Below are 15881 nucleotides of genomic sequence, written 5' to 3' on the forward strand. Positions count from 1 at the left end.
ACCTAGATATTTTAGGCAATATAGAAATCCTGGCCAGGACGCGTCCTGGGAAAATGGCACGTATGGTCACCCTAAGCTGGGAGACCTGCTAAAAGACCAACCAAGCTTAAACCAGCTAAGACTAAACGACCAGCCTATAGGCTGGTTTTAAGCTGGCTGTTTGCTAAATCAGCTGTTTTTACTAGCTGTTAGCTGTTTTTACTGAATCACCTGGTTTTAGCTGTCTTTAGCTGTTTTTTGAAACATGCTAGCAACAGGCTAATCATGAAACATGCTAGCAACATGCTGATTGCATTAAAATATGCTAACAAGTCAAGTCAAGTCTTGCACAGTCTCTCAGTACACGCCCAGGAATGAATCATGATAACAACATGTTAGCAACATGCTAATCATGCTAAAATTATGCTAGCAACATGCTAACAACATCTCTATCCATCTAAACTTTCAAACTTCAAGCTTTTACAACTTAAAATAACTTTTTTTATTTATTTATTTTTTTGATGGCAAAGCAGAATTTTCATTACTCATAATCATTCATAATCATGCCAATTTGGTGCTTCAAAAAATAATAAATAAATAAATAATGCTTATTATTAATAATTCTGAAAACCGTTGTGCTGCTTAATAGTTTTGTTGAAAGTGTAATGCATTTTTAGGATACTTCAACGAATATAAAGTTCAAAAGGACAACATTAATTTGAAACAGAATTATTTTGTAAATGTCTTTACTGTCACTTTTGATCAATTAAGCATGTCTTTGCTGTAAAAAAAAAAATCTCCAAGACACTTCAATAAACCTACCTGCAAAGCTATCTGAAAAACTATGTGCAAGTATCGTTAGGACAAAAGCTGTTTTAAACAAAAAGGGTGGTCGCACCAAATGTTGATTTGATTTAGTTAATTGAAGTTAATTGTTAACTAAAATCTATTTATGACATTATTTTTAAAAGCATCCTCACTTTACAGCATTTTTACACAAGTGCCTAAAACCTTTCACAGTTCTGTAGCTGTGCAGATAGGTTTCTTGAAGTGTCTTGGAGATGTTGCCACAGTTCTTCTGGATTTAGTCTGCCTCAGTTTTTTCCTGTTTCTTCATGTAATCCCAGACAGACTGGATGATGGTTAGATCAGATCTCTGTGTGGAGCACTGGCTGTTGTCAGACTCCTTGTGCATACAAAAATCTTATTACAATTAATGGCAAAAGGAATGTTTGGAAATGTAAACTGGTATTTCCTACTGACACACTACAGCAAAAGATTTAAAAATAACTGGCTTAAAACCATTTTTTGTTGGTGAAAATACTAATGGCCTAAGACTTTTGCACAGTACTGTATATATTACTGTACACAAATACTGCCAAAACTTTTAGCCATGATTGTACACAAAAGACTGTTGGTTGGTTTTGACACCTTCAAAGTACACTCAAGGTGAGATGTTTTTCGCCTTTAAAAGCTATGTACTGATTGTCATCTTCATCAACTGTGTAAGCAGAAATAAGTAGAAAAAAATAAACACCCAACCAATTGTAGATACAAATCATTTCACTCTCAACTCTTCACATCCTTCCTGTTCATCACCCTTGCCGGGTCTCTCTCAGTCAGGGTGCACATTAGCTCCAGCCGGAGGAGATCAGCGTTCCAGTTCTTGCCTCTGTAATCTGTGAGCATGAGCCGTGTTTACTCCCCTCATCAGCTTTGATGCATGTAACCCCAATTATCTGAAGCCTGAGAGCCTCACCTGTGCCTAATTTGCAAAATGTTTGTCAGAATATGTTGCCTAAAGCTGACTGATAGCAACCTGATCAGTGTCTGCGTTGACGGGATTCCCATTTTTGAAGATCTCTCCCTCTCTTTAACGTGCGTAACCTTTACATTTTACTTCTCTGCGTGTATTTCTTCCTTTTTTCCTCCTCAGTGCATCTGTCATTCTCTCTCTCAATTTAGAAGATGCACTTGCTTTACCCATACTGTCTCGCTCTCCACGCTTTCTATTTACAGTTTTCTCTGCTGTTTTGTCACTGGATTTTACTCCTCTTCTCATAAACCTCTCTTTAACTGTACTTTATTTCGCCCATTAGGATGAAAGAGGAGAGGCACTGGCACTCTTGTATGAAGAGCCGGCTCCTCCTTAGAGGAACATTAGAAATGACACCTCATTTAAGATGGTGAATGACTGTATGCCTGCAATATCTTTCACCCTCGGGGCTTTTTTTCATAAGTTATATCCATCTTAAAAGCATAGAGCGGCTCTTCCATTTGAAATCAATTACGTGCATTTCATTTTTTAATAAATGATTTAAATATATTTAACTCTTTCTTAGCATTTAAACAGGTTATATTCGCCGTTTACCCTGACGGATCTTTCTCAGACCGCAGCTCTTTTTAAATATCTCCGTAAAAATCTCTTTGTCGGCCTACTTTGCCTTAAGGTGCTATCCTCTGGAAATAAGATGAATTTGGTTGTTTAAGTTCAGATATCACCGAGTTGCAGATTTAGGGATAAAAGAAAAGGTTAGTCCAATTAAAGGTTCACACTGCGAAATGCTGTATTGTTCTTTATAAATACCTTGGTTTGACGAGGTTGTCTTTGTTATTTCCCAATTATCACCGAAAACAAGCTAATGCAAAACTCACTGTTCTCATTACGATTTCAATTCCTACACCCTTTAATTTATTTTCTCCCAAATCTGGGGACAAATAAACAAAGTGCTAGCTCCGCCAACGGCCTCCAGCTCATTTGTAACAGTATCACCAGCCTAATCACGAATCCCGTCTCTACTTCCCCCACACAAATCTGCTAAATGAAAATGTCAACCTTTACAATGCCGTCGATGATGGATCACAGGAAATAGAGCTTTTGTGAGAAACATGAACATGAGCTTCAAGGGCCAACCTTATCTAGTAAAGTGTTTTAATAGATAACTTCATCTAGCAAAGCAACCCAAAAATCGCAATGAACACTAAACTATGGGATTGTTCGCCACTTGCATCACATTACAGGACTCCTGCATCACTGTAACTGCTATGCGTGCGGTGTCGACCCATAACTGTATCAAATGGTGATTACATCCCACTTGCATGCTGAAACATTTGCAGCACTACTTTATATGCTTAGTAATGACAAACATGATTTATAGGCTGTGATTAGACAAGAATGAGATATCCCAAGGTGTTTAAATATGGTTTATGATAAGGCCTGTTTGACCTCTATATGGTTCAGACAAAGTTAACTGAAAATAAATGTTGGAATTATTTATTTTACAGGCAATTTATTTAACGGTCAGGGCAAGGAGGAAGAACAGCTTAAAGCTCAAGACTCAAGAAAAAATATATGCTTTTTAAAATAAGTCTACATGACTATATCAAAAAAGCAACTTGTAAGCAGTTATGTAAACAACAGCTTATATTGCGCAAGGAAGTGCAGAAAAACTTCACTAATAGATGACCCATCAAACTGAAATAAAACACTTTTAATGAGCAAGTCTTCTGTCTGTTTGTGTTAAGGGAATTTGCTTTTAATAGGAAACTACTTCTGTTTGTCCACTTTGTGTTTGTGTGGATGTGTGCTGAATGTACAGCTTATTATATTCAGATGAAGGGTGTACATTTTGATCGAGGTCTCACAGCACATGGTTGAAAGCAGTGAGCTTAAGTGAGTACAGTTCTCGTACTTTCCCCTCTGACCCTTCACAAATGTCGGTGCTTCGTGAGATGACTGACAGTAATAACTGACTACAACCATCCACCACAGGGGAGGACAGCAAAGAGCAGGCCAGTGTCCTTCAAACACAAACAACAATTGCCTTTTAGTTTATATATTGCCATGTTGGTCTCAAATGGTCAATGTCTGGAAGTAAAGTACAAACTGCTGTTTGTATTCTAAGGGGAAAAAAACTAATGGTAAAAAATGCACCAAAGATGAATAAATATTTACATGAATACAATTTACATGCAAATACATACAAAATAGGGCTGTCAATTTAAGTTAACATAGTCTGATAAATTGTAAAATCAGGAAGCATGTCATACGTAAATTCCGTAATAATTACATTTTTTCTAACACATATTTTAGCACATACTTTGGCATTATCAGACAATTAAGAGAGTTTTTCCGAATATCTGATATTCAGCTCAACACCATGACTGAGAATGTGACATTGCTTTTATTTAACAGTTCAGAATAAACTTGCTTTTATTTAACAGTTCAAATTAAATATTAAAATGTATATTGAGTAACTAACATGTTACTTGATGTATTTTTATCATTCAAAATAAAGTCAAAGGTGAATTTTTGTTCCTGAATGAATGCTTTTGAATGAATCAGTTAACTGAATGATTCAATGACTCACTCAACCAACAGTAGACAAAAAGTATCTGGATGACTTACTACTTCCGACGAGATTGCGAAGCACACATTCAATGGACACTTTACTATCCCAAGAGACCACGAGAGAGGAGATGTGAATGACAGTGAAGCAACACAGCTGATGTTGTACTGTAAGTCACATGACAATGACAACATTATATACTGTAAATAAGATAATACATAAATGAGTATTATATAAATGAAGATAATACACAGATGTCACACTATTTTGGCACACAAGGAAATCACTGAATAAACATTACACACACACATATATATCGATATATGTGTTTAATGTGATTAATAAATCTGCATGCCATGCAATTAATTAAACTAACATTTAATTGACAGCCCTAATAAAAATGTAAAGACATAATTACACAAAAAAGTAAATCTTACAAGTGTAACATAAATTGTGAGGAATCACATGAGTGAGCAGCCAATTGGTGACTCAAGCGAACAAAGGGAAGGGGAATTTATAGAATCCTCTAAAGACCAGGAGGTGCCGGCCGCCTCCAGCTACAAGCAACACCTCATGTAATTATCTGTAGAATCACCAATTAAAAGACGGGACTGTCAAAGAGGAAAGTGATGGCTGCAGACTGGCTTTCTTCCGCCCTCCCCTGCTCATGTTGTCTTTTTTGGTTGTGGTGTTTGTTTTTTTTCCGGCTGGTTTTTGCATTCACAGTAGAGTATCGCAGAATGGTGCTATTTATTTCAGCAATAGCTTACTGATTCGCCTTAATTAACATGTTGTTTAGTTCAAGGGGAGGGATGATGGTGTCAGCTTCCCTTTCCCTCCCTCCTGCTCACCCTCCCTGACAGCCATCTGAGCTGATGGAACGAGAAAAGGCTAGAGAGAAAGAGAAAAAAACAATATTCACACCGAAACTCAGAGAACAGAATTGGAGGTTGCCTGTCAGATGCCTCACGTTAATGGACTCGAAGCACAGCGAGTCAGAGTTTACCTGGCTTAAAGTGACAGTTTATTTGGACTACATATGCTGGCATTTATCTCACCGTCTCCCTCTCGAGAGTGGGAGGCAGGGTCATACGACCAAGTCTGACCAAAACATGGGGCAATTTGAGTCCGATGGCATGACGCTAGAGGACTGGCTGACTGACAGGAGAATATATCCATTGGTTGTGTGGGAGTTTGGTATGAAAGACAGCACTGACTTCAGAACAGTCCTAAGCGGCGCCACCTCAGACCAGCTTGCATCCTCTCAGCCTTAACAGCTTACTTTGCACCCACTGTCTTTAACACCCAACAAATGGCTGTAATCAGATACATGGGCTTGAAAATAAACAGTAGCATGTAAAACTGACACACACAAGGGTCCGGAATGGGGTGGGATCTCGCTCGGGGTGTGGACGGCACAGCGGCAGCCAGCCGGTTAATTGGAGCGAAGTGACATTTTCAGTGTTAGCTATTGCTGGCTTTATGTCACCACTCGCGCAGAGATGCCAGGCCCGGTCATCCAAGTTCTAGGAGCAAAAAAAAAAAATTCCCATCTCTCTTGATCTGATCTCTCGCTCGTTCCGGCATCTCAATTAAGTATGACCTGCGCAGCCTTCAAAATAGCCATCCAAATAGTAATCAATATCCAGAATCAATCGGCTCTCTCGCTCCCTTGTTACTTCTCTCGTTTCGCCTTATGCGCAGCTGCTCCTCCCTTAGGCATTTGAAGCCACTCAGAGCACCTATCAACTTCACACAAATGTCACAAATGCCATTAATTGACTAAAATGGATATTCAAAGCGTCTGAGGCTGTCCTCTTCAATCACTTTCTAATTAGAAGTGCAGTATCTAAAGATGAGAGGTTTAGAGAGAGTGAGAAAGAGAGAGAGAGAAAGGACGACACACTTGAATGTCCCACTTATTACTGATGTGCATTGCAGACACATTTAAGAAGATGTCTTTACAGTAGGCCTGGGCGATAAAACGATATCGATATGTATCGACGGTACACCTTCTTCGATATCGATAGAAAAAATGTTCAATATAGTGCACGATATGGGCACGTGCTATGAGTGACGCAGACAGCACACACGAACACATGCTGAAATGAGTGCTGTGCCTGCCTGTGATGAGGAGATTGTGAATAAAGAACTCGCGTCTCACAGAAGAGATGTATAGAAAGCCATGTAAAGTTAAAAAAGTTTAACTTTTAGAAAATACGTCACACGTTTTACGAGTTAATTTAGACATTATGCATGTTTTTATAGAGTTACTTCCTTGCGTTGACAATTTAAATGTGCTGCATTATTGTGCTCATTGCTCCCTTCTGTAGAGTCATAAAACATACACGAACAAAACCAAATTAAACCCTGCGGCACGTGATGATACATTAATGTGTAAAGACACAAAATGATCAGTCTGTGCAAGAAACTGAACAGTATTTATATAATTTTTTACCTCTGATTTTCACCGCAATGTCTGAACTGTCCTGAGCGCCTTCACGTCTTCTTCTTCAGCCTGCGCGTGAGGCGTCTTCTTGTTCTTCTAGCTTTACGGCGGATCGCAGACTTATAAGTGCATTACCGCCACCTATCTCTCAAATGGACCATTGCCACTCTATCTACAATCTCAATTGGGAATGTCAATGGTCCATAAAGGTCCCTTCAGTGATATGTTCATATTACCCCTCACCACCAGTTCAATTGTATTTATTTTTTAATTTTGAATATTCTTTTAATGTTCTATTCTTTTTCTGTTATATTTTACAACTATTTTATTGAGTTACTAAATAGTTGCAAAAAATAATATTGTCGGCGACAAAACTGTCCCTGTGGCTGAGGCTTGTAAATGAGCCTGGCTACACGCATGTTTTGGAAGACCACGGTTACGTTCTAATGAACGTAATGAACGTTCTACGTTCTTGCTTTCCAGTTTTGAAAACCTGTCCTACAAATATTTCATTTTCTGAGAAAGCAACACCGAACACTCAACACAGAAAACAAAAGCATACATTGTGCTCTAGGAAATATTCAAGCCACGGTCTTTACTAGCGGCCTGCATTACGATTTGAAATCCCGCCAGACCCAAAGCAAATCTCGTGGGAACAGGCGGTTTTACCTTTGCTACGGGCGGGAGTGGGCGGTCAAATATATCTGCCCACATACTTTTTGTAGATAAAGACTGTAGAGAGAGAAAGAACATAATGAGATACAGTTTTGAAAAAAGACATAAGACAAAAGAAAAGAAAGAATACTTATATGTTGTAGTGCAAAAGCACACAATCACAAACTACACAAAATCTTTGTTTTGGGAATCAGTTGAAAAGTCTGATCCTCTCTATTTTCCCCCCTTGTGCTCCAAATCTAGCAAGCATTGCAGCCATCTTCCCAATCCCTGCATGCCCTCTGCACAGCAGCATAAAGGGCAAAAGCATGTGGATAACAAATACAAGCACACACACACGCAACACACATCCAACATACATCAGCAAATTCATACAAAGATCCAGCACACATGCTGAGAGATCATTTTCCAAGACCCGGTCACCTGCAGTTTGATTCCATTTCACTCTAAAGGGTAAAGGATGTCTATTCCCTTCAATGGCCTGTCATAAAGCCCATCTCCAGAGCCCATCATCCTCTCCGGAGAATTCCAGAGCCTTTACCCCAGTTCAGCCCCTTACGCACAACTCCTTTCAGCTGCTGGCAGCCTGAGGATGTAGAGATGATCCAATTAGGGGCAGGCAGACAGGACAGGCCGGAGTGCCAGGTTCACCCTGGGCCTCATGGAGCCTAATGAGGCATTACCTTAAGAGGTGACAGCCCAGTCCTGCACCCTGACAGCAACACTCAGTGTGTATGTGTGTATGTGGGACACTGGGGTGAGCTAAGCTTACAATGAAACATCATAAGAGAGCATGTGTGGAGAAGACAGCAAACAGAGAGTGAGAAACAAACAGGATGACTACAGCAGAAATACAGGAGACTGTTAGGAAAAATAAATCCATATTAAAGTCTGTGTAAAGCAATATTAAATATTAAATGTTCTGAGTTTGTCACACCACAGAAAAAATGTGCTATTAACCACCCAGCCAAATTTGAATGAATAATACAAAAAAAAAAAACAGCAAGTAAATAAAACAAGTTATCAAAATCTCGAAAAAATAAGCAGTATTCTCTGCTCTCAAACGCTGGGGGGCGTGACCGCTGTCACCACTGAAACCACGCCCACTCGTGGGAAAGCTGCTGCCTCTCTCAACTGTCAAATACCGCAACAACCTGAATGGATGCTCCCTCTAGCAGCTTAATTCCATTTACATAGCCATACACATATGGTAATATGCATTTACGTGACAAAGGCATAGCTAGCTAGCAAACTGTAGGAGCGGGCAATCCTCTGATGTTAATGTGCTCTAGTTATTATTAGTGTTTATTAGTGTTAGGGGAGGGGCCATGCTGAGTGGCTTTAGTGCATCATCTAGACATGATTTCAGACCCACCCAAAAAAATCCTGACCACAAAAATGGTAAAAAAAAACAAAAAAAACTCCACAACTCAGTACATAGTTCACAGTCTTTGTAACGTGTTTTCAGCAATACATTTCTAACATTTATAATGTGTTTAGAAACAGTTCTCTGAATTACCTTTAGTCTGACTTTAACAAAATATATATATAAAAAAAAAGTTAAAATAAGCTTTTTAGATTTCTAAACTACTTCAATTTGTAGCAGGGATACAGTATGTAACCATCTCTGACAAGTTAAAAAGGGGGGGGGGCACACAAGTTATGCAACTTGTGTGCTATATTTTAAGCTTACGGATGTTTTATGACAGCTTGGTGTGAGTAACAGACCAAAATTTTAGTTTGTATTCCTGATAACAGTTTGCGTTAAGCCTGTGTCCACATCCAGACCAATGCAAATGCAACTGACTCTAAATTGGCATTGGGTCAAGAACTGATCGTGATGACATTTATGATCACTTACTCACATGAGACTGAGTAAATAATTATACAATTTTCAAAAAACATTAATCAACCAGATGGCAAAAGCATTCATTAATTAAAAATAAAACAAGATATTAAACACACTGCCACTGATTAGAGTTAATAATGCAATAGATAGCACATATTGTTGGTGTATGTGATATGACTGTAATTCTGTTTGCGCTGTTATTCTGGTTTTATTCTGCAAGTTGGTTGTTGTTTCGATTTGCATACCAAACTACTGAGATAACAACCTTTAACATTACATTGAATATACAGTAACTGGTATTACATGATGTGAAAGTAAAAGAGAAAAACTGTTTTATATATTTCTATATTTTATTTAGTGAGCTTAGAATTAAAATGCTACCTATTCATTTACCATTTTCATGCTTAAAATCAAATGTGGCTGGGTGGTCATAGTTTAGGCCTACTAATTATTTTGAAAATAATACATTTTGTCATTTTTAACAGCTGTTAACCATTAATGGCACGCATTGTACTTGACATTAATGTAAAAATAAGATTTCTAAACTACTTCAATTTGTAGCATACAGTATATTAGAATATATCTAAGCTTAAAACAAAAAGTACAAGTTACAGATACTACAAAATGTGTCTCCCCGGTCTTCCCTATATGTGGTCTGCAAATTGCTGGGCTGAAAAAGAGAAGGTCTAAACAACTAGAAAATACTGGTTTGAGTCAGCACTTTGTCCAAATGAAGGAGGCGTTGTTATCTCTATCCACAGTGATCTTTATTGAGAGATGATATTTTAGAGGACTACATACTGCATGTGCACAATGTGTGCAGATTCTCTTACTGTATGTCTGTAAATAATTAAGTGGATATTTTAATCACAAAAGCAAGAGTGCTGTTATACTGAATATCAGAATGGCTGTGATTCGACCGTAAACATGAGGTCAGTATGCTGATATGCACTACAACAGCACAACTGCAACTGTGATACTGTTTTCATACATTAGTTCTGATCTCTCTTTTAACATGTAAACATTTACTGTTATGGACCGTTCACATCAAGGAAGATAACTGTAATTTATAACAATTAAATTAGCATAATTTAAAAACCATAGAAGAAAATATGTGGGGAGTAATTATTACTTCTGTTGCTCATTGTCTGGGCAAAATGCACAGAGAGTGACATTTCTCTTCATTATTGACTATGTGGCATCTGTATCCTCCATTAGTGACTGTGAGCATTGGCTATCAGACACACAGGGAGAGAGAGTAAGACAAATGCCTGCTGCACTCATTGTACCCAAACAGGTCAAGTGGAAGGAGGAGGCAGAAGATGAATTATGAACACGATCTGCGCTGGGCATCTAAAGTGAGCAGAGAGAGACAGAGAGAGAGAAAGGAGAGGAATGCTCATGAAACACTTTAAGATACAAATGGACTTGAAGTTGGTGGAGTCAGAGATGGTAAAGTATTGTGACATCAGTGCTGAGTTAAGAATCAGTGCTAAGAATCAACAGCTTTCTATTTTTCTCCCTTGCTCTACCCACCTCAAGGGCACCTTCACATGGATGCGAACATCTTTCTTCTTCTCCATCCCACTTGATATTCCCTTCTGATTGTTAATGATCTGTAAGACCCACAGAAATATTCTTTTCTTTCTTTTTGCCACTGTGGAATGAATGGATACATAATGTACAATGGAGCCCAAAAGTCCACCATTGAAAACACCGGACTCAAAATGCCATTTAAACCTGGAAATAAACAGAATAGGCAATATATACAAGAGAATATATATAAAATATATGACAAGACAATATTTACAAAATATAGGATTTTTAAGATTTTTTTTATGTTTTTGAAAGAAGTCTCTTATGCTCATCAAGACTGCATAGTTGATCAAAAATCAGTAAAATTGCTAAATAACATTACAATTTAAAATAATTGTTTTCTATTTTAATATATTTTAAAATGTTATTTATTTCTGTGATTTACTCTTAATTGTCTTACTCTTAAGGTCTCTGCACACTGAGTCCGAATTTTTCGTCCGAAATTTTCGCACGTTGAAAAATAAATATGACCTCACGTTGTGTCAATCACGTTTACACACTGCCTCCGAAACTTTCATCCGTCATAAAAAAATTCGGACCAGGTTCGATTTTCTGCGTTTTAGCATCCATAGCAAGCATTTTGATAGGAAAGGATGACGAATACGAAAAAAACGGAAAAACGCATACGAAAATTTCGGACTCAGTGTGCAAGGACCTTTAGTCTTAATTGTCACATGATCCTTCAGAAATCATTCTAATATGTTGATTTGGTGCTCAAGAAACATTTCTTATTTTTATCAATGTTGAAAACAGCTGTGTTGCTTAATATTTTTGTGGAAACCATGGTACATTTTTCAGGACTCTGATGAATAGAAAGTTCAAAAGAACAGCATTTATTTGTAATAGAAATCCTTTGCAACATTGTAAGTATTTATACTGTCACTTTTCATCAATTTGATACATCTTGGCTGAGTAAAGGTATTAATTTATTATTATGGATGCCAAATTTTCTATGGTCAAATTGCTGATTTCAGAATGTTAATGCCACTCAGTGTTATGCTATAAATTGCATTTAACAAATGCAAAATAGATGCATTTTCATTAATGGTCTCAGATATCTTGACTCACATCTTTCCCCCCAAACATTCAACAACAAGTTTTAACTTTTCTTGCACTCTGCTGGAGAAATCAATCTGTGAAAACGCTAGGTGACATTTCTAGACTAATCAAAGCCTCCCTGACACACAATGTCAGCTGAACACACAAGACAAATGCTGGACATCCTTCCTGCGTGACAGGGTGTCAACACAACAGTTTTACTGCACAGCCCATCTGAGGACTAACAAATAAACAACTGCTCTCACTTATAAGATGGAGAGAGGTCAGTCAGACTTAAACGCTGACTGTGTTTAACTTCTTTAAATATACTTAACATGATGGACAGAGTATGAGAGAGAGAGAGAAGCAACATCTTGCATGCAGTCATTTTCTATACTAAGAGACAGGTCTCACGGATAAAGCCAGCTTACCCCTCAGACTGTGCGCGAATGTATGTGATTTTTTAAGAGATGGATGCGTGGCTGGTGAGCAAACGCTACAGAACTGCACATTCTGCCTCCCGCTCTCTCTATTTTTCATTCGCCCTCATTTCATTCACTTCCTCTCTTTCATCGCCTGCTAATCAGCCACCTGTCAGGGCGAAAACATCCAGTGTGACAGCTATCACCAGCTACCTGTCTCCCTGCTCTGCATCCTCACACCTCCGCTCATTTACACAGGCACGCCGGCCTGCTTGCTCATTGTTTGTTTGATTCATAAGCCCAGGCTTGTTGCAAATCCCCCTGTATTGGGAGAGGTGACAGGAATCGTTTGATGGTAATGCCGGTGGCATTTGGGAGTGAACTGTATGACGGGCAGAGAGGTAAGGAGTGATCTGGCATTAAAACATAATGCTGTCGTGACCTGATGGGGGAACAGGAGCAGCCATCAACGCCTCAGTGTTTAGAGCTGAAAAATAATGCTGCCGATGGCCTGGCGTGACCTCTGACTCCTGCTGAGTGATCACTATTTGTTTGTCTAGGCTGGAGAGGCATTGCCCGTGTCTATCCAGTCCACAAGATCCAATATAAACCATAAAATAGCTTAGTTTGAAAAACAGATAAAAACTAAATGCATTATTGCATGAAAATTTTGACTTCTGCACATTCAGATCTGGCACTTTTAAGACATGTGTATAGCAAGTCACATTACAATATTTGTATATTGCATGAAGGATGAAAGAAAAAAAATGCTTGCAATCTTCACTGGTTTCCAGGACAGTTAAAGGGATAGTTCACCCAAAAATGAGAAGAGAAAAAAAAACATGATTTACTCACCCCTGGAGCTGTCTGGAGTACTTTTTATAATGGATGGATGCACTTTGTTTTGCTTCAAAATCTCGACCACCATTCACTGCCATTGTAAAGCTTAGAAGAGTCAGGACATTGTTTTAATATAACTCCGATTGTATTCATCAGAAAGAAGAAAGTCATGTACACCTAGGATGGCTTGAGGGTGAGTAGATCATGGGGTAATTTCATTTTTGGGTGAACTATCCCTTTAAGTTCATATTACCCACATCAATCTTACTGTAAAACAGTTGTTGTTGTTGTACATGACTATGTTAACTAAAAAAAAAAATGATAATAATAATTTTCTATAATTTAAATACAGCTGAGATTAATTTAAATGTCAATATTAAATGAAAAACTTTAACTTTTATGAAAATTACAAATGTTTTCTAGTCAACTAACTTAAATTTAAGTTAAAGTACTAAAACTAAAATTTAAAACATACTAATAAAACTGACAAAAGTACATAAAATAACAAAAATAAAATGAAAACTGAAAATATAAAAATAAAATAATTCAAAATATGAATAAATACTACAAAAGAATATAGATAATAATAAATTGGTACCTATATATAGTATGAGTTATTATAAATGATAAGTAACTGCTGTGAATTGAAAAAGGTTAATACTTGGTTAGTAAAGGTTTAATATCTAATATAAACACAATAAATACAAATATGTGTTCATACATCATAGTGTCTTTTGTTGTGCTGCTCTTTTAAATAAATAAAATTAAATAAATAAATACATCTATTTATTTAAATAAATTAAATAAATTTAAATTTTAAAATAATTGCAAAACAATATATTTTTTAATGTAATGCAATAAAAAAGTGTTACAGCAATGAGAATCATCATATCAGGTGCATTACTTTAATAAGAATTTGGAGGCAAAATGTGCTTAGTCTAATTGTCCTAAATACTAAGGTCTCAGAGCAAAAAATAAATAAATAAATAAATAAATAATAAATAAAATACAAGATGTTGGAGTCAAAAGTGACCTTCTTGAATGGCCATCAATACAGATATTGTTTGCAGCCATACAGCGTAGTTACGACATTTACTTGATTCTTGTTTACAAAATGTGCTTTTTTCACACGTGCTATATTTCTTCTGAAGCGAAACGATAAATTTACTTCAGGGGTTTTTGAGCAGGTTATCATACATCACCAAGCTCTTTCTTATATTAAAAAAAAAAACAGCTTGGACACATCTTATTTTGTGTTCCACAGAATAATGGCACGAGTAAATAATGACAGACTTTTCATATTTAGTAGAGCTATTTCTAATAACTATTTCTAACAAATTTCTAAACTAACAACTAACTTCTCCAGAGAAAATCTGATGGAAACTCCACCCACATTTTTGCACTTCTGACATGTTAATGAAATAAAATTGAGAATGAGTGCTGTGATACTGACAGAGCACTGCATCTTTCTGACTGCATTCATTGATTGTTGAACCTCTCTTCTCTCTCTGTCTCTGGCGCACTCAAACATAGTCGCAGTCAAGCATTCCCCAATGTTTGTCTCTCTTCAATTTCCATTTTCTACTCCCTGACATCTCTGTCTCTCCAACTCTCACTTTGTCTTAATTCTTCCTCTTTGTTTCTCCCCCCTCACCCTTCCTTCCTCTCCCCCACACCTTCCAGTGTTTGCCTGGGGAAGCTTATCATTGACGTGCACAACATCTTTTCCTGCACCCCATCAATCCTGTTATTGAAACAAGCCTCATTTGCAGTCTCCTTCCTGTTTTGGACCCCTCCCCTCAACCAGCCCCCTGCTCTCTCTTTTTTTTCTTCGTTTGCTCTGTCAAAAGAGAGTCACCTCAACAGCTTGACAATTACCCATAATCCCACACTTCAGCTTCGCTGCCATTTCAAGCCAAATGAAAGATGCTGCTACAAATTTAGTCCAATCTGACCACTAGTTAAGACAAACTGGTCAATGTACTTAGGTTGTCAGTATGTAATTATGAAGAGCATATGCTTATGAAGGAGAGAGTATATTATGGTTAAAGGAACTCGTGCAACTGGATCAATACAGGAATAAATTGAGTGGGTCTGGTGCTAAGGCTAACTCACTAAAAGTGGTAACATTTAACATAAAGGAGCGTACAGTAGTTCAAAGCAATAGTGGTGCAGTATGAAAAAACTCTGTTGCTGTTTTTTGTCACACTGTACATGCGCAACAGAGCAAGTTGAATGGACAGACAGAGTGGGTATATAGATGGACGGACGGACAGAGAGATAGATAGATAGATAGATAGATAGATAGATAGATAGATAGATAGATAGCAGACGCCTTCATTCCAGCTTGTGGTAGTGTAGCTAACTACTTTTTAAAAAGTTTTACCTATGTTATATTGTGAATAGTCTGTAGCTCAGGAAGTTTCACTGCTGGCGAAGGACTTATAACCCTCAGACGCCTCTAACTGGCAGAGGAGGAAAAATACAAAAATAAGAGAAGTTACAAAAAGTAACTTTTCCTCAGTGTTGAAGGCTCAAGTGTCACAACATCAAGAATTCCCCATCGGGAGGTGAGATTGCTCAAATCCACAAGCCAGCACATTTAGGGTAACCACACACACACACACACACACACATAGCTTCCTCTTGGGATGAAAGAGCTTTTGTTTCTCTGATTCCTCAGT

The sequence above is a fragment of the Sinocyclocheilus anshuiensis genome, unplaced genomic scaffold (genome assembly GCF_001515605.1).
Source record: "Sinocyclocheilus anshuiensis isolate Anshui unplaced genomic scaffold, SAMN03320099.WGS_v1.1 scaffold893, whole genome shotgun sequence".
In the NCBI taxonomy this organism is placed as follows: domain Eukaryota; kingdom Metazoa; phylum Chordata; class Actinopteri; order Cypriniformes; family Cyprinidae; genus Sinocyclocheilus; species Sinocyclocheilus anshuiensis.